The sequence below is a fragment of the Sciurus vulgaris genome (assembly GCF_902686455.1).
Source record: "Sciurus vulgaris genome assembly, chromosome: 9".
Lineage (NCBI taxonomy): Eukaryota > Metazoa > Chordata > Mammalia > Rodentia > Sciuridae > Sciurus > Sciurus vulgaris.
The window spans coordinates 115,864,450-115,890,917 of NC_136469.1; the positions used below are offsets into that span (position 1 = coordinate 115,864,450).

General features: G+C 37.9%; 1 pseudogene across 1 annotated transcript in view; it reads right to left on the bottom strand.

The window, feature by feature from the left end:
• Positions 1-26,468, bottom strand: part of LOC306669021 (NACHT and WD repeat domain-containing protein 2-like) — a 170,763-nt pseudogene that overhangs the window by 99,314 nt on the left and 44,981 nt on the right. Inside the window, exon 2 of the transcript XR_013766764.1 lies at positions 6,805-6,893. The product of XR_013766764.1 is annotated as an NACHT and WD repeat domain-containing protein 2-like (transcript). The remainder of the gene's footprint in view (positions 1-6,804; positions 6,894-26,468) is intronic.

Sequence of the window (26,468 nt, forward strand, 5' to 3'; positions counted from 1 at the left end):
GAACTATGAGCCAAGAGTTGAAAGTCTTGAAGTCTAGGAAATAGTGGCAGTTGGGAAACTAGGAAAATGGGAAGAGGGATGAGTTCTGTTTTGAACATATTTACATTCAGAACACGTAATTATCCTCATGCAACTATGAAGGGGAGAGAGGAGATGCTGATGCAGGGACATCTCCATAAAGACCTTCGCTTAAGAAGATCGATGCTCTACTTGTGCATCTGGGTGGGGGAAGATGCGCAAGAGGACAGGTTGGACCTGTGCTGCCAAAGGAAACATGGAGAGAGGTAGTATCAGTGAAGAAGACAGGACCAACCCCAGACCCAAGGCACTGGGTGGCACCTTCCCACCCAGGATGAGCATCCACCCCTTCTGGTGCCCCCAGAAGTCATTACGATGCCATCAGGGACAGAAAGCAGGTGTGGACTGGATCCTCCTGCTGCAGGAGTGGAGGTCTCCCTCTCATACTTCTCTATGCACCTGGGAAGGCAGTTGGCCCCACAAAGTGAAGGGGAAGGGCTGGAAGGGACATATGGGCGAATTTCCCCCTGGAAGACCAAATTATTACACTGAATTGCAAAGTCACACAAGGAAGTCACTTTTGAAAGTTATGTTTAGCAAAATACAAAAAGAAACAAATGGCACTTATGGAGACAGGGGCTGTGGTTGTTAAGATTTAGAAATAAGAGCCATGAGAGTTACCATCATGGGCCTCTCCTGATTTCAGATCATTTCAGTAGTCAATACAGCAATGATTGCCGATTGTTTTAGTTTTCTTGTCTCATGTGTGGACAGCCATTGAGTCATGATTCCACAGCACTTTTGAAAGCTGCATTATTTTAGGTTCCGCATCCTATTAATGTAATGTTCAAAAGTGATCAAATAAAAAGTTACTATTTTGATAAGTGGAATGACTATTTTCTTAATCATGTTCTGCACTCTTTTTTATTTTAACATGTAAAAATGAATTTTATTACCACTACAGCTCTTCTAGTGACCATCTCTGTTGCTCTCAGTTGGACATATGATACTGGGAAGTCAGGCTCTCTCTTACCAGAATGATCCCACCTAGACCCTGCTCCCACCTAGAGCTGCACTGTCCTGCCTGGGAGCCACTCACTGCCAAGTCCAGTTGCTAAGCTTCTAAATTGCTGCCAGTCCAAGCTGAGATGTGTTGTGAGTGTAAATTACACTTTGGACTTTGAAACTTAGGAAGAAGATGTAAACTATCTCATTAATTTTTTATACTGATCATGTGTTTTGTATATGTTGGTTTAGATAAAGTATATCATTAATATAAATTTTACCTGTTTCCTTTAACTTTCAAAAACTGGATTAATAAAACATTTAAAATTATATATATGGCTTGAATCTGAGACTTACATTACATTTCCTTTGCATAGCACTGGTCTACATTCTAAGCTTCGATGTCTTACTCCTTTACTCAATAAATTCAATTAACCAGCATTTATTATGTATTTAATGTGAGCCAAATACTATAAAACGTGCTGGTCATAAAACAAAATATTTTTTGATGTCTAAAAGCTCCCCAATTAGTGGAGAAGGGCATTTAAAAAGTGATTAAAACAATATCATGCTATTAAAGGTAGAGAATAAAGTAATACAGAATGTCAGGGGCTGGGTTTAGGGAGAAGGAAGGCCAATAGGGTATCTCTGGCAATAGTTAAGATGACAGTAATAAAGGGCACAGACTGGATAAATATTTAGGGAGACAGAACTGGCACTTCTCTGGGATTTACTGGATGTTAGAGCTAAAGAAAATGGAAATTTATGAACTTCAGTGACTAAGCTGAAAGTAAGCAAAATACTAGGTGTCTACTGAAGAAACTGGCCATTAGAGGTGTTCCCCAGGTGAGATGCTAAGTTAAGTGGCTGGACTCAAATGAGAACTGCCTTTAGGATGGAGGTGCCCTAGGCCCAAAAGTAGTGAAACACCCCTCTTAGAGTTCTTTGCTCAACTAGGCTTATTATTGGCTCAGGGGGCCAATGGGGTGGGGTATGTTTTAAGTTAAGAGAGTGGAGGTGGGTGTATTTGGGAGTCATAAAAGATGTCCTGGGAAAATATGGCTTTGAGATGGCTTTTGAAGGACAGGGGTAAGGGTGGCTGGGGGTAAAAGGGTATTTCTGACAGGAGGGGAAAATTGAAATACATACAGTGAATGAGATCTGAGAGTCCAGAACGAGCCACAGGTCAGCTGTGTTCCAAGGCCAGGCTGAGAATGGCCTGACTGCTAATATTGGGAGGAAGAGAAGAGGAAGCTGAGAAAGAGCTAGGCTCACATTAAAACCCCAGAGGCAGCGGAAGCCATTAAACACCTAAAGGAACTGGCAATATGACCTTTCGAGAGGGTACTCTGGTGGTGGTGTATAGAAAAACTCAAGTAGGGTGATGGTGGTGGGTGGTTTTGCTAAAAACATTTTCTAAAACTCCACTCAACATCAAACTCTGTTGTAGGCCCCGGGGACTTAAAAACAAACAAGAATGAGCTCCTTCCTCAAGGACTTGTGGCCTGGTGGGGGTAAGCAGAGAGAGACCAGAGAAGGTGCTGTATATTCATTCACTCTGCAGCACTGCGGGAGAGAGCAGGGTCTGAGCAGTGGGAATGGAGGAGATTTGAAAGCAAGAACAGGTGGTATCTGGGGGAAGAATCATAAGTCTTTTATCTATTGGGTTCTACACCACGTGCTTTCGCCCCAGTCTGCCTTTATTTTTGTCAGTTCATTCCCTTTGTTCTTATTTTCTATTCTCTTTGTAGCCAAAGGCACTTAGTGAACACCAGCAAATTAAATGACATGTTTAAACGCCGTGCCTTTTTCTGAAGCCACGGGTGTTCATCACTTTGAGAGGGCTTGGTGTTCTTTCCACTGTTGTTTTCCTCTCTGAGCAGTCACTCTCTGTATGGATCACACATGGAATTAATTGAAGCTCACATAATCAGACTGGCACATTTTCATTAAACATCTTAGTTTGAATGAAAAACAATAAAGGCAATGCCACAGAATGGCCCACTAAACAGGCACAAAGATAAAAGGCACATGGGCCCGCTTAACATGGTACTGAATATTTATCAATCTAACTTAAGGATTTTTTTTTTTTTTTGCTAAATGGCTTATTATGTACCAGCTGCTTAACTGACCATTGGGATGAGTTGAATAAGATACGCGCAGTCCTTCAAGACAGGCGAGGAAGCATCCACCTAACCAGGTGACATCTCATTCTCTCCATTGCTCATGTTAGGGCCTGCCAGGACCACTTCCTGTTCCACCACTCCTCCCTGTTCAAGGAACCTAAGCAAACCTCTGAACGTCTTATCATGCCATTCTTTTCCTCTTATTCAGTAAAATTCCACACCCTGAATCTTGGCCCATGGGTCCCACATGATCCGACTTTGAAGTCAACTGTAGTTCTTTCCCTCACTCCACTCCACTCATACTTGGCTTCTTTACTGTTCTTCAGATATTTGAAACCCACTCCTGCCTCAGATTCTTTTCCTTGTTCCTTGTGTCTGGACTTCTCCTTCCCTCAGTGTCTGCATGATTTGCTGTCACCTTCTGCAGATTTCTGCTCAAGGTTATCTTATCACCAAGTTCTTTTTCGACCACCTGGCATTCCCTAAACCCCCTTATCCTGCCTTGTTTTTCATCAAAGCATCTATCAGATAGCCTGCACTTATTACTGCTGGAATTTATCCGTTTATTATCTGTGTCCCTCAACAACACCGGAAGCTCCACTGAAGACAGCCTGTGGGGTTTGCTCCTGTAGTCCCAGAGCTTAGAATGCTGACTAGTACTTGGTCAATGTTCAACACACGCTTTTTGAATGAACCGAATGGTTGGTAGTCATGCACACAGCATTTTAGGGGAAGAATAGGAGGGGATTACGTCAGATCCTGGGATCAGAGAAAGTTTTCTTAAGGAAATTATTCTTGGACCGAGTCCTCTTTCATTTATCTTTTTATGTGTACATTCCTCATTCATTCAATCAATTCTCACGGAGTTTTCCTATGCACCAGGTACTCTTCTAGGGTCAGGAATGTAGCTGCCATGAAGGCAGGCAAGCCCCTGTTCTTGGGGAACTTGTAATCTAGTGAGAGAAAGAAAATAAGCAAGTCAATTCATAAGTAAACAAGATATCTGAGAGAGACACATGTTATACAAAGAACTGAAAATACTGTGTTATAAAAGAGCATCTATGTCATGACTTCAGACCGGATCATCAGGGAAGCATCTCTAGGAAATGACATTTCAGTGGGGACCTGAGGGACAATTAGAAAGCAGCCCATGAAGATGAAGAGACAAGTATTCCTGACACAGAGCATGACTGCGGGGAAGAGCACATGAGGAGGCAGAGCAGTGGGCAAGGAAGAGAGGGGCTCAACTTGAGATCAGATAGGAGGATGCAGAAGGTGGCACAGGGGAGGAGCCAGACAGAAAGCTCCCCAGGTGGAGAGAGTAGCATGAGCAAACAGAGGCAGGTACCAGATAGACTGATGCGTCTGAGTGACTTTGAAATTGATTTCTCCTGGGTGCAGGGCACAACCAAAGATGGAATCCAGAATACCGTGAGGTAAACTAGCTTCTCAGGAAGCTTCTGGCACATATTTTATTGCAGCTGAGGAAAGAGAACAATCTCTCTAGAAAATATAGCCTGAGGGAGAAGCCCTATAAATAACCTACTATAAAAGTCTACAGTAAGAAGTACAGTCTTAGAAGATTCAGATGTTATGTATTTGGGCTCCTGCTAAGCTTACAACTGGGAAGCAAATGCAACCTTGCAATGTTTACTTATTTTAAACACCATCTCAGACATGTAAACAGTTAGGATCCCTCATATAAATACTGAAATGAAAGATGGGCCTGTTAAGTCACTCTGGGTCTCTGGTCCATGTCTTCTGTCCATTATCTCACTGACTGATCCAGTACACCTGTCTAGAATGACTCTTGCCATTAATTTATTCTATAGGTTTGCCTTCTGTGGTTTACCTTTAGCTTTCTTGTATTCTCCTGTGCCTGCCTCTAATTTGGAAAATATACTTTCTTTCCTTTTTCCCTCAGCAAATCCTGGTCAATACTGTGTTCTATGGAAGCTGCTCAATGACTTTCACTCTTTACCTACAGGAATGATGCAAAACAAAATAAACTCAAAGATGGGATTAGTATGCTTGGACACATTTCTTTCTCTATGGTAAATGAGTCCCAAAGGAGTGTCCGAGTCTTTGGGAATCTTGACAGACTGGAAGTTTTGTAACAATTGGGACCCTGTTATCAGTAGAACCAGATTCCTCAGAGAAGGCCGTGCTGAATTCATGACAAGGAATTTAATTTAGGCTCACAGTTTATCAAGTAAATGGTGTCTTATGAGTAACTATTCACTATGTGTGTCATAATAGCCTGCTGCTGACTGACACTGTGGTCTGAGACTGAGGCCATTTAGAGACAATTACTTTATACATCATATTAGAAAACATCATGAGGTATACCAAGATAAAATATTTATCTAGGAGGCAACAAATGAAGGGTGACATTTTCATCCACTAACAATGGTACATTTCCATTCCATTTCCAAACCCTTATTACATATGCATCACTTGGCAATGTCAATGTGTAGTCGAGGCAGCACCAGACACTTAAGATTTCCCATTGTAAGTGGAAATGCTGGCCTGCTGAAAATTCTGAATAAATACCATTATCTGCTTCAGGAGCCATTTACTTTTTCAAGTTTTGGATGTCCAAGATGCATTCAATGATTTCAAGTACTGTTCTTTCAGGTGGAGAATTAATGGTATATAAAAACACCAAGGTACTCATGAACTTTATCAAGGCCATGGGAAGTTGCTGTCTTTGAAAAAGGCTGATACACACTGTTTTAGTTAGCTTTTATTAGCTGTCATTAAAATATCTGTCAAGAACAACTCAGAGGAGGGAAAATTTATTTTAGCTCATAGTTCAGAGATTTAGTTCATGGTGGGCTGACTTCATTGCTCTGGGCCCAAAGTGAGGCAGCACATCATGGTGGAAAAGTATGGTGGAGGAGTGAGTGCTGCTTCATTCATGGTGACCAGGAAGCAGAGAGAAGAGAGAAGGGGCCACTGGGAAGATGAATCCTTCAATGACCCATCTCTTCTAGCCAAACCCCACCTGCCTTCAATTACCACTCAGTGAGTCCGTTCAAATTGGAATGGACTTATTAGGTGACAGCTCTTATATCTAATTGTCTCAATTCTGAATGGTCCTACATTAACCCAGGAGCTTTTGGGGGACACCTCATATTCAAACCTTCACACACACACACACACACACACACACACACTCACACGCTCTCTCTTTTGGTAAATGGTAAATTCCTGAAATACCCAGAAGAAAGAATATTCTGAATAAAAATTAAAAGGCAGATAGAAGGCAAGGGCTGGCCAGAAAAAGAAATACTTCCAAAAAAGTTGGTCCTGCCTTTAGATGCAGAACATCGCTAGAGACCATAGCTTAAATTTAAGAGCAGGTGCTCAGTGATCTTATCTTTTGATAATGGTAGAGACTGTTAAAAAAAAATGAATATGGTTTGAAGAAAAAGATGGGTCAGTACCAGGCAGGGTCAAAGGAGCACAGTGTAAAATTATAAAATATTAAAAATGACTTTTACTTCCATTTTCCAGTATTTCTTTTCATATCTATCCTTAAAAAATGAACATTTTCAGGGCTTATAACTTGTGTTTTATCACCTTTAAATTATGAAAAGAAACAAACCACTTGTTATTCAGCTGATATAATTAAAAATGAAATTAGAGTTACCTGAAATTCCAGTCCATAGTTTTCTCTGCAGAATTCTCTCAGCTTAGGATATACATTTTCTCTCAGCGCCTGTCTTTCTGCTCCCGTATCTACAGTAGAAAAACAAATGTACAGAAGTGAGTATGCCCACATTATTTCTGGAAAATAATAAAAATGTAAGTATTAAAACTAATATATCGAGTTGGGGTGCTGAGTTCTGAAGTGGTGGGATACTTGGCTGCTGGGATATTTCACAGAGATACATCCACTGGGCATGTGTAAGTAGCTCACAGGATGGACAAGAGCCCCACTGGTCAGTTTTCTGTGCACTAATGGGGCTGAGAACTCAGTTGATTCTTCACGCCCACATCGGTGTTTACATCAAACTCTTCAACAGTTACAACCACCCTGTCTTTGGAGGAAGTAGGTGACATTATGTTACTATCTTGTGTTTTAACTCAATGACATGTAAAAATTTCAAAACACACACACACACACACACACACTGATTTAATTATTGATGTACAAAAAAATTATATTTTTTCCCTTAGAGATTTAGAAAAAATGCAACATTCACAAAATTCAGCACAGCATCCAGGCAATCAGCATACTAATTTAGGAGAGACCAATAGTGGAAACAAACATAAAAAATTAGAAGATTCCCATTGTCTGTAGATTCCATGGAGCAAGGGCTTATCAGTAACATCCCACGTCCTAGGCATAGGGACTTATTAGGAATGGTTAATTTTTTTAAATGTGCCACACCATGCAAGAGCTCTGAAAAAAAATATTTTTGTCCTATCATTACGAAATATAAGACAGGAAACCTGAAACCAGAATTAGAGAATAAACCTGCCTGTATTTAACGTTGAACATTTTGCCCAGAAAGGAATTTCTAAGCTTCCTGAGCTGAATGCCACGAATCTCTTGCATCCATGGTGATGCTCTAAGAGTATTAAAGCCAAAGAGGGGTGTCCTTGCTCCATGAACTCCAGTGCACCATGAGAAACACTTTTAAAAAAAAATTTAGTCAGGGTGTTGTTTCACGTAAAGTATCCTTTGCTAAATGGACCTTAATCCCAGCTGAAACTACAGAACATCTGTGAGGCACTTTCCAACACAGATAAGAACTTGAAAGAATTTCCTTTTTATTCACATCTGCCCATGGTAAATTTACCCATATGCTGTGCTGACCCACTCTATTTTCCCACTATTCTCAAGCCTATTTAAGAAACAAAGAACCAATCCCAAGAGTCTGAAATGCAGCTGCAGCCCAGCAGAGCTGCAGGAAATCAGAGTCAGAGGAAGAGAGTTCTTCCGATCACCCTGACACCTAAACAAACTGGGTCTTCCCCCACCCCATGCAACATGGTTGAGCCCAAAGGGCAAGCAGGAGGACCAAGCTGAGCAGGGTCCTGTGATGTCATGGCCTGTCAGATGCAGCACATTAGGCTTTTATATCATTTATATAATCTTGGGATCAGATAACTATCCTCCTTTGCCCCATTTTAAAAGCTGAAAATATTAACTTCATATTAAAGCTGGTAACAATCAATCTCTCTAAAAGGTCTCTACAGATTTTTAAAACCCAAATCACAAAAAAAGTGATTTAAAAAATAAATAGTACCACATGTGGAAGTCGGAAATATATTAAACAGGGATTAGTGTTATGAAAGTCTAAAGTTAGTATGTGAAATAATTATGGAATGATAGAAGAAACAGAAATTTCTTGTTCCTTAAAAAATATAATTCTTACTACTGAGACATGGATGTGCAAAAGTGAGGAGGAAAAGACAGAAATAGAGTACTCAATCACTAATACTTACTAATTGTAAATAGTCTTACTATAGTCTGGTAGTGTGCTAAGCAAGTCTATGTGTTTGTTTTTTCTTGGTCATTTCTGATAACAACCATATGAAGTAGGTAAAATTATTATTCTGTTATTTTGATAGAAGAAACTAAGGGTTGAAGGATTACGAAACTGGCCAGGTTACATGGCCACTAGATGAGACAACTCAGATTGAAAGCCAGGCAGTTATGCCATGCATCGTTCTGCTCTATCCTGGGGATATGCAACTGCAAAAAGAATCAACCTTTGAAAGCGATGCACGCAATAGCTACACGAAATGTCAAAGGGCTGTAGAAATTCTAAGTCTGTGCAATAAATAAATCCGAGTTACCCTTGATGGATTCTTCTTTCTCTGTGATATACCCCTTCTATAGCCAATCCATCAGGTTCACCCGCTATACCTCTAAACAAATCCTGAAATAATCCAGCTCTTACCTCTGCTGCTGGATACAAGCCAAATCCCTCTCTCAACTGGACTCCATCTCCTGTTTGAGGCTTGTTCCCTTCAATCCATTCCCCACAGGGCAGCCGAAATGACCTTTTCAAAATGTAAATCTGATCACATCATTACTGTCTTTCAAACTCTCCAATAACTTTATATGAAACTTGGAATGAAATCCACTCTCTTTCTGTTGAAAGCTTTCTCCTTCCCTAAGCTCATCTGCTACTATTTTCCCTGTTCATGTCACCTCCGCTGGTCTGACCTCCAGCAGGTTCCTGGATTATAGTCCCACTCCTGGGCCTTTGTTCTTACTGTGTCTTCCTCCCACAACCCTGAGTCCTGTGATCTGCTTCAGGCATCTCTGGACATTGGAGGGTCAGCTTCAGTCCACCTCCTCAGAGAGGCCTTCTCCGAGCATCCATCCACAGCAGTCTCTGAGCCACTGTCTACTACCTTCTTTTAAAATTTGTACATGACTCATCACTACGGCTGCTGTTTGTTTACTATCTCCCCCACAAAAATGTGAGCTCACAGGGAGTTGGAATCCTCTCCCTCATTCACTGGGTGCCTCCCCAGTGATTAGAGTCATGCTCAGTGAGAGTGAATGAAAAGCCCACATTTGCACCAGTGACAGACCACACCCCTGGCTTCACCATCCCACAATAACCTCCAGGAGCATGAGGCCTCCTGTGTTACAATTCATCACTAGGCAGATATAAAAACAAGACAGATTCTGGAAAATAAATGATGGGGTTTAGAAATTTAGTGTCATGAGGTAAATGAACAAAGTGAAATATGGATTTCAGATTTCTGCATTTCTGGCAGAATATGAATATGCTCTTATCAAGCTATTTTGAACCTTTCTAAATATGTGAAGGAAGTATATGGACATACCTGATATACATTTTGTGCTCTTATGTTATGAAAATGACTCATATTTCCCTATACCTTGTATTAATATGTGATGATTGGTTCTGGAAATGGAAAAGTAATTAAGATAGAATGGATTAATTGTGATGGGTGACAGATAAGCTGGCTTAATTAAATAAAAACCCCCTGATTCATACCATTCGCAAATCCGGATGGCTGGCAATTAAAAGCACTTGAATGTCATAGGAAAAATTAACTCACAGAATCTCATACATAAAAAGGGACCTCTTCAAGTATAGATCAGATGCAAGGTGCGTCACCATGTATTTTTTATACACAGTCAGTACATCCGTTTGAATCTGCTCTGCTCCTTAATGTTTTGAAAAGGTGCATTAACACTTTGGCTGTGCTATTAGGTTTATGAGGAGTTGCTTTCTGAATGATTCTTTGGTGATCTCAGAGTTAGTGAAGGTCTCTGTGCAGGTCTGAATTACCCACAGGAAGTACATTAGTTGGGAGAATTATTAATCAAAACCATTATCCTTGAAACATCTTGATATAACTTCAGAAGGGTTTAGATTAATTCTGAATGCTTATTAAAAATAAAAGAGTGTTGAAATGACCATGTTGGATAGCAACCTCATACAACTCCTGCCTTGCCAAATATAAGGCTACAGACATCAGAGTAAGTCATTTTTCTGTTGGCAGCTCAGAAAATGTATTTGGGATTCACAACATGTACTCTGCTAAGACTTTCACCCTAGCCCAGTGTCCCGGGTTTCCATGTATTTGCTCTTGCTTAGATTTGGTCTCTTATTAGCCCCTAAGCCAATGATCTTATGGACAGTATATCTAGTTTTTTTGGGTTGTTATTTAGATTAACTCCCTGTTTGTACTTTCCCCAAATTATGTCTCCTCTCCATGGTCCTCTGAAAAATTCTCTAAGCCCAGCCACACTCACCCCTCCATATTCAAATCTTGTCAATTTTATGTCATGAACATCTTTTTCTCACTGTTTTCATATTCATCTTCTCCCAACCCCAAATCTCTCTTTGTCTAACCCATTACCTGTCCCTCACTCATCACTGTCTAATGCACGCACCAGGATTTCTTCCCAATTCTACTTAAACAAACATTAAATATTTACATATTTCAACACTAGAAAAGTAATGAACTGGGCTAATTCAGTGGTGACTGCACAAAATGTTGCATTCTTTCATTTTATCCTCAGAAGCATATTATGAGATAAGTATTACTTGCCCATTTTGCAGAAAGGAAAGAGTTTTTACGTAGCTAACTCAAGGCCACACAGCTAAGTTCCGCTTTTGGCTCTTCACCAAAAATCTTCCCAGAATCCGAGTTTTCAGATGTTACTTGACCCAGAGCTTTGTCCTGACATAAACCACTTTTTGTGCTCAGAAGCTCCTGTCAATTGCATCCCCTATGCTTGACTCCTACCTTTCTGCGTCCCAATCATGCTTTAGGAACTCTTCCTAGGTGCAGGCAAGCCCTATCCAGGCTACCCAGAGCCCTCTGTTCACTCCTGTATAACATCTCATGCTGGGATCACTGTAATTTATTGAAATTATTATTTTTAGTTTGTCTTCCCCATTAGACTGTGAATTCATGGAAGACTGGGACCTTCTCATCCATCTTTACATGACAGAAATTAGCGATCCCAACATATAATTCTCAATAAGTAAATGGGTGAATAGAAGCTATTATAGTCAAAATATTAACTAAACCAACTAGAAGAGTAAATTGTCTCTAAAAATTAACATAAATAAAAATCCAGTATACTTTTCTAGTATTGTTGACTATGCTGACATCTTGAATGGTCTGCATGATGTCACAAAATATATGATGGAGCCAGGCACCATGAGGAGTGGATCCTCTCTTCCCAATGCACAATAATCAAACATGACATCATCAAAACAAGCATTCTAAAGCTCGGAAATCAACTAGAGACTAAAGTCATAAAAATTGAGAAAGGATTATTCTTGAAATAACTTGTCCCCAGCCCCTTCCGTCCTCTCCCTCTCTGCTTCCAGCTGCCGTGAGGTGAGCAGCTTTCCTTCCCCATGCTGTCTGTCACCATGTTCTGCCTCACTTCAGGCCCAAGGCAACAGAGCCAGCCATGGACTGAAACCTCTGAAACCAGGAGACGAATAAGTCTTTTCTCCTTGGTTTTTCTCAGGTCTTTTTGATTCAGTGATGAAAATCTGACTAACACACCACCTTTGGAAAAGGAGAATGAACAGATCCCTATGAAACAACATCAACCAGGCTGATCTATAAAGAGCCCCAGAAGGAAAGGGGGAATCCACGGGGTAAATTCTTTCGAAGAGATAACTGCTAAAACTTCCCCCATTTAAAGAAGTACATTAGACTACACATCTAAGAAGTTCAAAGAACTCAAGCAGGATAAACATAAAGAGATTTTCACTTTCACAAAATACAGTCAGACTGTTGAAACAAAGGTAAGGAAAAAATCTTAACTGCAAGAGAAAGGTGAATTGTCACCTATAGGAAAACAATACAATTAATGGCTACCTTTTTGTCAAAAGAAATGGAGGTCAAAAGGCAATGGTACAACTTAGTCAAAGTACTAAAAAAGGTCAACTCAACAAAACTATTTCAAAAATATGTGCACCATGCCCTGTGCAGAGATGAATATATAACTTTTTATGTATAGCTATAATACATCAATTTAAAAAAATAAGTGAAGGAAACCCAAAAAAGTACAGGAAAGGAATCAGTGGGAGGGAAGAAGAGAGGAAAAAGGGGACAGTACTGGGGTTTGAAGTGGGACATTTGAAGTGCATTTTATGAAGCCTAATTCTGTTTAACTAAAATGCACTAGAAAATGACATTACTAAGTTTAATGGTAGAGAAGATGTTATTACCATATGTGCATTACAGAATATGCTAAAGGAATTCCTTCAAGCTTAAAGAAAATGGCATTAGACACAAATATAAATCCACACAAAGAGATAAAGAACTACTCTAACATTTCATTTCACCCCAGTCAGAATGGCAATTATCAAGAATACAAGCAACAATAAATTTAGGCAAGGATGTGGGGAAAAAGGTACACCATACATTGCTGGTGGGACTGCAAATTGGTGCAACCACTCTGGAAAGCAGTATGGCGATTCCTCAGAAAACTTGGAATGGTCCCACCTTTTGACCCAGCTATCCCACTCCTCGGTTTATACCCAAGGACTTAAAATCATCATACTACAGTGATGCAGACACATCAATGTTTATAGCAGCTCAATTCACAATAGCTAGGCTATGGAACTAACCTATGTGCCCTTCAACAGATGAATGGATAAAGAAAATGTGGAATATACACACAATGGAATATTACTCATCCATAAAGAAAAACGAAATTATGACATTTGCTGGTAAAATAGACAGAACTGGAGAATATCATGCTAAGAAAAAGGAGCCAATCCCCCAAAACCAAAGGCTGAATGTTTTCTCTGACATGAAGATGATAATTCACAATAAGGAGGGTGGGATAGGAAAGAATAGAGGTACTTTGGTTTGGACAGAGGGGAGTGAAGGGAATGGAGTGGGTATAGGAGTAAGAAGATTAGTAAAATGAATTAGACATTATTATCCTATGTGCATACATGATTATACAACTGGTGTGATTTTACATCACGTACAAGCAGAAGAATGAGAAGTTATACTTCATTTATGTATGATGTGTCAAAATGTATTCTACTGTCATGTATAACTAATTAGAGCAAAAAAAAGCAAAAACAAAAAGGAAATGAAAAACAATGAAAAAGGTAAATACTTAAGTTTATTTAAAAGACTATATAAATTGCTATGATTTGAATAAGTGTCTCCCAGAGGCCTATATGTGGCACTATTAGAAGAGGTTGGAACCTTTAAGAGGTGGAGCCAAGAACAAGTGTTCTGATCGTTGGATAAATTGAGGTCCCCCCTTAGAAAGGGACTATGGGACTAGCCAATCCTTCTTTGTTTTCCTGGATCCTGATTTGAGCAGCTTCTCTGCCACACACTCCTGCCAGATGTACGGCCTCACCAGAAACCCATGGTAGAAGAGTCACTCAATCAAGGACTGTGACTTCCAAAACAAACCTTTACTAAGTTAATTGCCTCAGTTATTTCATAATAATGGTGGAAAGCTAATACAGTATCCAAGTTATATACTATCCATAAAAGACACTTTAGATTAAAAAACACAAATAGGTTGAAAGTAAAAGGATGCAAATACAGAACATTCAATGACCAAATGCAGACTGGATGTATTACTATCAGACAAAATAGGCTTTAAGAAATATAAATAGATAAAAAGGCAAATGATACAGCAATTGTAATGTACACACATCCATAAATAGAACCATAAAATATATAAAGCTAATACTGATGGAATTAAAAGGAGAAATAAATATTCAAACAAGTTTGGTAACTTTAATAACCAGTATTGTTTATTTCAATAAATGATAAAAAAAAAAAACTGAACAGAAAATCAAGGATATAGAATTCTTGAACACAAGTATCAAGCAACCTGACCTGACATTTATACACATTCATGGAACAATTTGACCTGACATTTATAGAACCATTCACCCAATGACAGCAGAAACCACACTCTTCTCTAATGCTCCTGGAGCATTTCCCATGGTAGACCATATGTGAGACCACAAACAAGTCTCATCAATTTAAGCATATTAAAATTGTAACAAGTTATTTTCTCTGCTCAAGTCTCAAGGTTAAAACTACTGTTCCCCAACAGTCTGATTCAATGAATACTGCTGTGTATTGTGTAGCGTACACAGTAGACCAATTAAAACAATCTGATTGAAAAAAATCCTAACAAGTGTGATCTCCAACTATTACAGAATTGCATTAGAAATTGATATGAATTTGGGAAATTTCTAGATATTTGGAAATTGAACAAGATACTTCTAATATGCTAAAGAATTTCTAAAATACTTGTTACACGCATGCATTGAAGAACAACAGACAAATGAAAAGTAAATGTTATGAACTGATTGAAACGAAAATACACTGAAAGCTATGAAATGCAGCAATGGCAATGGTTATAAAATAAAAACTGTCTTCAAACAACTCCAGCAGAAAAATCCCAAATCAATAATTTAAGAGTCCACTTTCAGAAACTAGGAAGAGAAAATTGAACTCAAAGCAAGCTGAAGGAAGGAAATAATAAGGATTAGAGTATAAATCAATGAAATAAAAAAATAGAAAAAAAAATCAAATTCAAAAACTGGCTTTTGACAGATCAAAAAAATTATAAACTGTCAGGTTGATGAAGAAAGGGCAGCAGCAAAAAAATGATCCAATTCAGGAATGAAAAGGAGCTATAACTACAAATGCTGAAGAAATTAAAAAATAAGGGCATACTATGAACAATAATTTTGTTTCTAGTGAATTAGATAACTTAGATGAAACAAATTCCTAGAAACACAAACTATTAAGACCAACTCAAGAAGAAAAGGTCTGCCATATATATATATATATATATATATATATATATATATAAGTATATATATATATAAAAGTTGAATCGGCTATTAAAAAATCTTCCTATAAAGAAAATCCCAGGCCCAGAGTGTGCAACCAGTACATTATACAAATATTTAAAGGAGGAACCCTTTCAAAACCCTTTCAGAAAAAAGGGTTTCTAAAGTCATTCAAGTCATTCTGTAAGTCTTTATCATTCTAAACCCAGAGCCAGACACAGACTACAAAACACAAAACAAAAACAGCAGGCAAAAATATCCCTCATGATATAGAGGCAAAAATCCTTAACAAAATATTAGTAAGCTCAGTGGGGGCTCGGTACAGGATTACAAGATTAACATTCAAAAATAGATTAGTGCAAACTGCCATCTAGACAGAATAAAGAACATAGCCATGTCATCACTCAATAAATGCAGAAAAATCTGATAAAATCTAATAGTGTTCAGGATAAAAACCTCAGTGACAAGGAACAGAAAGGAACTTCTTCAGCTTCAAAAAGGGCATCTACAAGGAAACTAGAGCTGCTGCTGTGCTTCAAGGTGTAAGACAACATTTCCCAGCTAGCATCAGGAACCTTCCTTGATGATTCAGTGTTTTACAGGAGGTTCTGGTCAAGACAATAAAGAAAAAACAATTTTTTTCTTCATATCCTCAGTTTACCCAAACACTCTTAGAAGTTTCCACTAGGAATTAACTGTATTATTTCTATACCTCAATATATCTTAGGAGCAAAAGAGCCACTGGATTATATAAAAGATAAGCGATTATCAAGAATATGAGCAACAACAGGTATTGGCGAGGATGTGGGGAGAAAGGTACACTCATACACTGCTGGTGGGGCTGCAAATTAGTGCAGCCACTCTGGAAAGCAGTGTGGAGATTCCTTAGAAAACTTGGAATGGACCCTCCATTTGACCCAGCTATCCCACTCCTTGGCCTATACCCAAAGGACTTAAAATCAGCATACTACAGAGATACAGCCACATCAATGTTCATAGCTGCTCAATTCACAGTAGCCAGACTGTGGAATCAACCTAGATGCCCTTCAATTGATGAGTGGATAAAGAAACTGTGGTATATATATATACAATGGAATATTACTCAGCCATAAAGAATGATAAAATTATGGCATTTGCAGGCAAATGGATGAAATTGGAGAATATCATGCTAAGTGAGATAAGCCAATCTCAAAAAGCCAAAGGACGAATGATATCGCTAATAAGTGGAGGATGACACATAATGGGGGGAGGGAAGGGTTAGTGTTAGGGTTAGAGTTAGGGTTAGGGAGGGGGGCAAGTATGGAGGAAGGAAGCACTGTATAGAGGGAAAGAGGGGTGGGAGGGGTGGGGGGAAGGGAAAAAATAACAGAATGAATCAAACAACATTACTCTATGTAAATTTATGATTACACAAATGGTATGCCTTTACGCCATGTACAAACAGAGAAACAACATGTATCCCATTTGTTTACAATAAAATAAAAAAAAAGAACCCACTAAAAATAAAAAAAAATAAAAAAAAAAAAGATAAGAATGCTGGACCTGTGTTTCTGGTAAAAGTGAGGAAAAGAAACCTGCACAAAATTACAGTGAAGGCAACACAAATTTGGCATGAAATATTTTAAAAATCCACCTTTTAAGTGTGTTGCATAGCTGAAATAAAACTAAGTAATGCACAGAGGACAAACACACAGCAAAAGCAGGACTCCTAAAGGAAGGGATGCTGAGGTAAGGTTTTAGTTATATTCCATTGGACCCTCGGGACCTCAGGCATTCTTTGATCATGTGTGGGTGCACTGTAGATAGGAGACAAAGAACAGAAGAACCCTCATCTACATGAGAACATGATGACAACAGGTTTTCTAGCAGGAAAGTCTTGTAAAAGGCTGTGAGGGTAAATCAGAGGTAAATCTCCATGAAGGAGAAAACCCGAGGCCACAACAACCTCCAAGATTCCTGTGGTCACCACCTGTGTCTCTAGAAGGCTTGTAGCATGAATTCACTGCACTCTCAGGTCTGACACACCTCAGACTTCATAATTTAAGTTAGTAAAGTTAGTTACTAACTTAAGTTAGTGAGTTATAAGTTATAACTACTAAGTCTAAATTATTGTAATTTATTTTACATTTATTTTAAAGCACTTTTGGTAGTGACTGGTATCTGAGAAGCACACTCACAATGACTTGATGAGTTCCAGCAAAACAAGTGTCAAAGAATATCAAAGCACAGGTGCGTGTGTGCACATGAACATGCACATCTATAGTCACGAAAACAGGACACCATGAGTGAGGGCCAGCTGAAACAAAAATCTAGCTGAATCAAATACAAACAGAACTAAAAAGCATGGGATTATCTGGAATACAAAACAAATATTTAATGTTCCTAAAGGAATAACAGAGAGCACTGAATGAAAAAATAAACCATGGAAAACAATGAAGTAGATTTGAAAAAGCAACTGATACAACCAGTATAAATAAGAAATGTTAAAATTCAAATTCAACAGAATATACAGTTGGAAAAAGATAAGTGAACAGTCAGACAGATCCAAATAAATGATCTAGATTTTATCACAGCAAGAAAAGCAAATAAAAATATGAGATGTTAGGAAATAGCACTGTCATGGAAGAAACTGGAATGGAGGAACCGCCATCCCACACGTGAGATGAAGCGAGCTCAGCCTTCATCACAGCAGGAAGAGGAGGGTGCAAACAGACATGTACAACAGACACACGAGGAAGACAGGCAAGACATGGAACTCTGCGTTTGATGCCTGGATGGTTGAGCAGGGCATATTGGTAAGCTTTATCAACCTCAGAGAAGTCCATACTATCCACTATCATTGTCACTATATCAGAGTGATTACGTTTTCTACTTATAATGATTTTTCCTTTGTAATTGCCAGGTCTTTTGAGGAAAGTAGTTTGCAACAATATACAGGTTGTGCACTTTGGTACTAAGGATTTCTCTGAAATAACTCAATTTTCTGCCAATCACTATCCCAATGAAGTAAAAAAAATGTCAACAGCACTAGCCATTGAGCACTTCATCTTCCAGTGGTGTGTGGAAGCCCAAGGAACATTAGAGATGGACAACCAGACTAGCAGCTCTCACATGTCTTATTTTATCAACTCTGCAGACCCTTCTGTAACTTTCCCTCCCTGTCAACAGAAAGAATGTGTGTGTAATGGGACTCCCTGAGGTTTGAACCATATCCTTGACCTGTCTTCTAACTGTGCTTTTGATGAGTTTAGAATAGAGAAGAATGTTCAATAATGTTCAGTAACTGGGAAAAATGCTCTGATTTTCCAAGGCTTCATTTTTTTTTTAAAAATGCAGTATCTTAGGCATCACATTTGTTAAGTATTAACCAATCCTACATGGATTGCAATAATTGGTAGGAATGACAATAGCTGAAGGCTCAGTCCATGTTAATAAGTGTGGGAAGCTGTCCTTATTTAGCAGAATCAGACTAGGTTGAACCACAGGACACAGAGGCCTGGCTTCTAGGAACTGCTAGGAAGCATGTGGTGCTGCATGGGAGTGGTTCCCTGTCTCCTTCTGGAATTCTACTCCTAAGAGAATGGCTTCCCTAACTTCACCCCATCCTGTCCATCACTGAAGAAGAAGCTCCTCCCTGTCCTTGCCCCCTTTACTTGTATGTTGTAAATGAAGGAGAGTTGGGCGAGTTGCTATTGTAAAAGGCCCTAGCTGGTATGGCCAGACCTGTCATTCTCTCTCTCATAAAAAGAGTATTGGCTCTTGTGTGTTCATCGAACAGGTAAGTTTTTTGGGTAATAGATAGAAAAACCGCCAACATCCTCCTCTGGCACTTAACCCTTTTCTTCTCCACATGGGATGTGGCAGAGAGGACCCCCACAAATAAGAAAGCACTTTATACCCTTGTCATTGTTTATAAAAACAAATATTCATTCTTCATATAAATTTATTTCATTACACACTCTCAACATAATCCTCCAAATAAAAATACAATCCACTATCTGGTTACGAAAAAAAATAAATGTACAAATCACTTAGATATATATGTACACAGAGATATAAATGTACAAATCACTTAGATATATACTGTACACAGAGAAGAAGACAATTTATGCATTTTGGCAACGTAAGTGGCAAATATCCCTATATCATAGTTAACATCTGTCAAAGAATTGGGAAATTAGAAAATTAAAGTAGACATTTTGTTTTTAAAAGGAAGAGTCCTAATGAAGATATAAATAGGCATTAAAACAGTTTCTCTAACAATCGCTTTCTGGCAACAAACATGATTTTGATTTGCGAGATATCACTAATGAATTGTTATTAGCAAATATGTACCATATACTTGCCACACGTAAAGCACTAAGAAGATATGGAGGTAAGAGAAATCTGTACCACACTTGGAGTCAGGCAGCACAACATATAATGGGAAAGAAGACAATGGTACAAATATGTGTAAAACAAGAGCATCTGGTGCTAAACATTGTTATTATTTTTAATAGAGAAAGACTGAGAGATTAATTTTGATTGATTCCATGTGGGCATTTAAAGGCCAAAACAAACAAAAATCCCAGTAAGTACTGACTTACTCAAACATTTTACTAAAAAATGGTCAGTCCGAGTACTAAGCCTATTGACAAGTGATTGAACATTTACCAGTTGATGACATTTTCAGAAAACAGACTTAATTTGTTTAATAGTTATAGATGTTTTAGGGAATGCAGTTTGGATTTCATATGTATCAGGATACCTGCATGTTTTAATACTTGTTTGGATGGGAGTCTGGAGCAGGAGATGAGCTGGGGTAAACTTTTTAGTCCATCTGGGCTGCTACAACAAAATACTTAGACTAGATAATTTAGAAATAATAAAAATGACAAGGATACTAGAAACTTATTTCTCACAGTTCTGGAGGTCGGAAAGTCTAAGGTCAAGGTGTCGGCAGATCCTGTATCTGGTAGAGGCTCACTCGTTGCTTTGTAGATGACACCTCTTGCTATGTGCTTGCACAGCGGACAAGCCAAAGGGGCCAGTGGGTTCCTTCAACCTAATCCTTAATCAGCTCCCAAAAGTCCCATCTGTTAATACTGTCACATTAGTGATTAAGTGTCAACAAGCAAATTTGGGAAAGGGGGAGCACATCTAATCATAGCAGACTCATTGACCCCCAGTTCCCTGTATGGATCTTTGGAGCACCAGGAATTCACCCTGGCTTGCATCTCTTAAGGGAATGCACCTCCCAGGTGGGCTGAGGGGAGAACCCATCAAATACACTAAAGCAAGATGTTTGAAAATGGTACTGAAGGTACTGAAGTTGGGTTTTAGCAGCACTTTTTAAACAAATTAAATGCCATGTGATCTTGTTCAGATTAATTAGTTCATTAAGTCTTGAGTTTTCAATTCTGCAAATATTGCAATGAAATTGACACTGGTATATTAAAATAGGTTGGAAATTGCAATATTATGCCTATACATGTTATTAGATTCATTAAACCTAATTAATATTATACCATGCTTTCTATAATTATATTATTCTCATTATAATATATTTATATTATATATACTGTTTTTACAATCTTACAGGTGTTCCACACTGGGGATAATATACAAGATGGGCTAACTGAAGTGCTTCTCTCAGAGGAACTTCTGGGTCAAAGAGCTCACTCACATTCAGACAGTGTTTCCCATTTTTTTCAAGAAATGGCATAAACTACAGTAAAGAGTTCAAGATGTAACCTGTACCAAAACATATGATGGATAGAACCTTCATTTTAATGTTTTGGTGTAAGTTTAATAAACACTTTGATAGTTATATATTTATGGATGGTTTCATCACTGAGTGAGTTATCTTAGTCATAATGCATCATATAAAGAGCACTGATCCATTTTTATACAAAAGAAAATGGCAAAACAAAAGTTTTTAGTAAAGCTATCCTCTCACTAATGCATTTATAAATAATACATTATTATTACTATTATTATTAGTGTGGACTTCTAAATACTATTCAAAACTAAAGGTTGTGAAGGTTTCCTTCTAATCCATTAAAAGATATTTTCACTTCATTTTTTCCCAAAGTATCAATATTGAATGTTATAAAAATACTTTTAGCATTTGCTTTCAAATAAAATATTCAACACTCAATGCTTTCATGGAACATTTTCCCTTAAAAATCCATTATGCTAAAAGTAAATATCTACACAGAGCCCAGTAGACTGATGTAATTAAAATTAAATTTACAAAAAGGTAATGGAGATTATATCAGCAATGGCACTCAATTCAATGTAACAGCTGAATCACTGTGGATTTTTTCCCTAATCCTATCTGGGATGAACAAGATGCTGCTTTCTAAAAGTCTTTTTTTTAAAAGAAATCCTTAGATTGGAGTATTATTTTTGTTATGGCCATTTAATCATCTTATTACAAATTATCAATGCAAGAAAGCCAAAGAGGTGCGAAAGTTTTCAGAAAAACCAGGGGCACATTCATGAATGTGGGGATCTTCAAAACATTTCCTGATTTCAGGCCTCTAAAGGTGAAGGCTTCATTTATAACATTAGTCCAAGTGTTCCTGCGATTCCTTTTAGGTTTGCTTGAGGAAATTCCAGACAATGTCACATATTTGAAAAACCAAAACCTTATTGTGTCATTCCTTAACCCTGGGACTCCTTAACTCTACCTCTTAGAATTGATTTTTTTCTGAAACAGCAGCACAAACTTTGGGCTAAATTCAGAACTAATCTTGAAAAGTCAGGAACTTATCAGAGGTGTGAAAATGATGATAACGGAATCCATCAAACTCCCTTGACCTCTCAGGAGAGGTGTTTGAGGAACCTTCTTGACTGATGCCATTTCCTTCTCCAGCCTCCACCTTTGTCACTACCCTCCCATTCTCTGCACTTTATTTTCATTGTTCCAAAATGCTGTATTTTTCTCAAATGCCTGTATCTGACTCCTGCATGCTCCTTTATCCTAAACTATCCCAAACTTGTCCTTTAGAATCAGTTGAACGGCACTTTCTTCCAGGAAGTCTTTTCTGATCACTTGAACCTCTCAGAAGGCCTAGTACACTCCCATGACTCCAGTTCTATCTGCCCAGTACACTCCCATGACTCAGGGCTTCTGAAGAGTTATACTCAGCTCACCTACAATCACTGCACCTTGCCCTCATCTCTAGTCTACAGCTCTTGAGGACAGGAACCATGTCTGTCTTGCTAGGAACAGCATTCCCACTGCCTAGCAAAGGGTTAGCCAAATAACATGGCTCAACAAACGATTTTATGAACATAATCATTAAAAGTTATTGGTTTATGTGTCAGTCACTTTTACTGAGACTGCAACATATTTTAGCCATCTTGGAATTCTTTGTTTGATCAGTACCTTCTACACTATAAGCCCTTAATTAAGAAATATCAGCAGAAACGGCATGCATACCTAGTTTCCTAAGAACAATTTTGTGTATCGCAAGTGTCTACTTGAGGACCTCCTTCGCCCTTAGCTTACTTGCAACTATGAAGTTGGTTGGATTATTAAGGAAAAGGCAAATGAACCACTAGAATAAAAGCAGAAATAGTCTCAGAAAGTTACACCAATGTGAAAATGGATTACTTATTTAACATTGTTCAGTACCTAGGCATGTGGTCGAATCCAACCAACAACTATGGGGGAAAACAGCATTTATTAATGATGGGTTGCTTGAAACTAGTTTGTGCTGGAAAAAATTAGAACAGTGGTTATCTCCAGAGGTGGAGATGAGACAGGAAGGAACTCTTAAGGTAATAAAAATGTTCTATATTCAGCTGAAGGTTTAGATTTTATTGATGTAGGTATCTGGCATAACTCATTAAATGGCAGGCTTAGGATTTGTAAGTTTCACTGCACGTAAATTTTGCCTCAAAAGACAAAAGAACTATTAACAAACATTGAATTCTACTTAATTATATGCATACTGAAATGTTAAGTGTACAGTATACTGATGATTGCAATTTACTGTGAAATACACATAATAAACATTAACTGTGGATTCTAGGTCTGGGTATGTTAAGTATTTTATGTAAAATTCTTTTGACATTCCTGTATGTTTGAAAATTTTCATTAAAAAATGTTGCCAAAAGGACAATAGTTGCTTGGTCTTATTAAGTTGCGTGGTCTTATTAATGCCCCAAAGTTAAACACTGAATTATCCCAAGGGAGTCCTTTGGTTAGGAAGAGTCAAAATTTAAGATCATGGATGAAAGGATGCAGTAATGAAAAAATTCTAAAAATCTCAGAAAAATGGGAAAAGTTCCCATGTTATTATTGATGGACTCATTCAATGAATATTTATAGACTTTCTAGTATGTACAAAACTGCCTTGGACATATTTTAAAAAAGCAGATAAAAGCCCATGTCTTCTTGGAGTTTAGATTTTCATCATTATCTCCTGGTGGTGGTGGTGGGCTTTCTTCAAAGATGGAAAGGGGGCAGGGCAGAGAAGCTGACCACATAACAGTCCTGTACTTGTGTCAGGCCTAAGACTATCCTTTGAAAGGAATAATGTATGTGGACATTAATTGGATCAAGACAATGGGAGCCAGAATGAGGGGCAATCTAGCACCTTCAGTTCATGACAGTGAATTAACCTGCCCTGGAAAGCAGAAAAAAAAAAATCAGTTTCAATTTTCTTCTCTCTTGTTTTGTCTCATCTGGTAAAATGTATAATGTAACAATATAGAGCATCTACATGTCTAAACTTTTATGTCTAGACATAACCATTCTATACACAAATTCATGCTCTGTTCTCTCTAGAGAGGGAGGGAGAGAGTGGTTGTTATGGTTTATGTTAGGGATCCCAAAGCTCATGTGTGTGAAAATGAAAGAATTTTCAGAGGAGAAATGATTGGGTTATTAGAGTCTTAATCTAATTGGTGGATTAATCCACCGATATATGTTAAGTGAGTGGTAACTATAGACAAGTAGGGTGTAGCTGAAGGAAGCAGGTCACTGGAGGTGTGCCTTTGGTTTATATTTTGCCTCTGGTGAGTACAGCTCCCTCTGCTTCCTGATTGCCATGTCCTTAGCTACTTTCCTCCACCATGATGTCCTGCCTCATCCTGGGCCCAGGGTTAGAGAGTTGACCATCTGCGGACTGAGACCTCTGAAACCATGACCTAGGAAAACCCTTTCCTCCTCTGCATTGCTCTTGTCAGAGTTTTTGCTCACAGTGGTGTTAAAGCTGACTAAAACAGAAATTGGTACCAAGAAGTGGGGTCATTGCTTTGACTAACTTGACCATGTGGTTCAAAACCTTTGAAGTTGGTTTGTGGAAGAAGAGTTTTGAAAAGTTTAGAGACGCAAGCTGGAGAAGTTTTAGGATGTTGCAAGCAGAGTTTAGTGGGGAATGCTGATGGAATGTTGGACAACAAGACTGGGCTCATGAGGTTTCAGAGGAGAAGGAGAAATCTGTGGAAGTTGGAGGATAGGACATTCATGTGATGGTCAGAATTTTAATGTCAACATTGATTTCTTTCTTTAAAAATAAGTAATAAGTTATTCATATATGCTAAAACAGTTGTTAAATTTGGGGACTACATTTCCTGCATGTGTAGAAGTGTTCCAAATTAAAAATTACCATAACTAAAGAAAGTAGTTTATAAACTATTATCAATGACATCAATAAACAGACTACAGGGTTTTCTGGAATGTACTTAAGGGGGAAAGGAAGAAAAAAATGAAAGTAAAATGTGATTACAAAAATATAAAATACTATAAAAATATATTTTTATATAAAATCATATATCTGCTAAATAAAATTGCTCTTAATAAACTTATTCACAAAAATATTCCTTCATATAAAACAATACTGGAAAAAATGAGTGAAATAATTTTACTTATTTTGGAGATAATACTCATAACTATTGCTAATATGTAATTAATACTTTGATTCAATCAATTTATTCAATCATAAATAAATTACTTGTTTTTGAAAAAAGGTGCTTCTGCACAAATATATGGTATAAGTACTTTTCAGATGACAGCTGCTGCTGACTTGTAAGCAAATGCAAAAGTTATATGGAAGTTTCCAATTTATGACATCCCAACCTAGATTATCATTTTGAGTAGCAATTTGAATATTAAAGCCATGTTGGAGTATTTGTCCAAAAGTCCAATAATACTTAGGCACCAGCTTGGTTAACGGATTCATTATGAAATCATTGATAACTACAGGGATCAAAAAATGAAAAGGTAAAATGAAAACACTGCATATATACTACAAGTAGAACTAACACAAACACAACATAAAAATCAATTGCTAATAATTCAACACAAACCATGACCATTTTTCCTCTAGGGTGCCATTTCAGATAACTAACAATTCATTCATTATCTACATCTATTCCTATATGTAACCAATTCATCTGTTGAAAATCAACCATCTACTCGGGTGTTGTGTTCAACACTGTGTAATAAAAGCAGATGAATGATCCACAGCTATTTTCACTTTTCTACAATTCCTGCCACTTGTGCATATGGGCCCTGCCAGAGGAAGCAGAAGAGATTCTGAAGCCTGAATTATATCCCAGAATGTAACCACTAAACCTCCATGGAAATAATGGTTTGCTGATTAAATTTCTGCACATGCTGTCCTGAAATATTAATACATAAATTAGGCTGACAATTAGAAACACTATAAATAACATGTTCAATTTGATAGCTTGGCTACTGTAATAAATTTAACAACTGTTTCTCCCTCTTGCTGTATTCATTTTCACCTTGGGGTTAAGTGATACTGGCTAAAGTGCTCCTGGAACAAGAGGCATTTGCAGAAGGCTAAAGTGTGAAATTAATTTTCCTTGCACTGGCTTTATTCCTGTTGACATAAAGGATCCACATAAAACATTTCACACTTGCAAATATCCTATCTTTTATAGCAATTTTTTCTTTCAATTACATTTAACTAATTTATGCTTTGTGAGAATACAAGCAGTAAAGAACCATATTTAACATTTAAGACCCCCTTAGGAG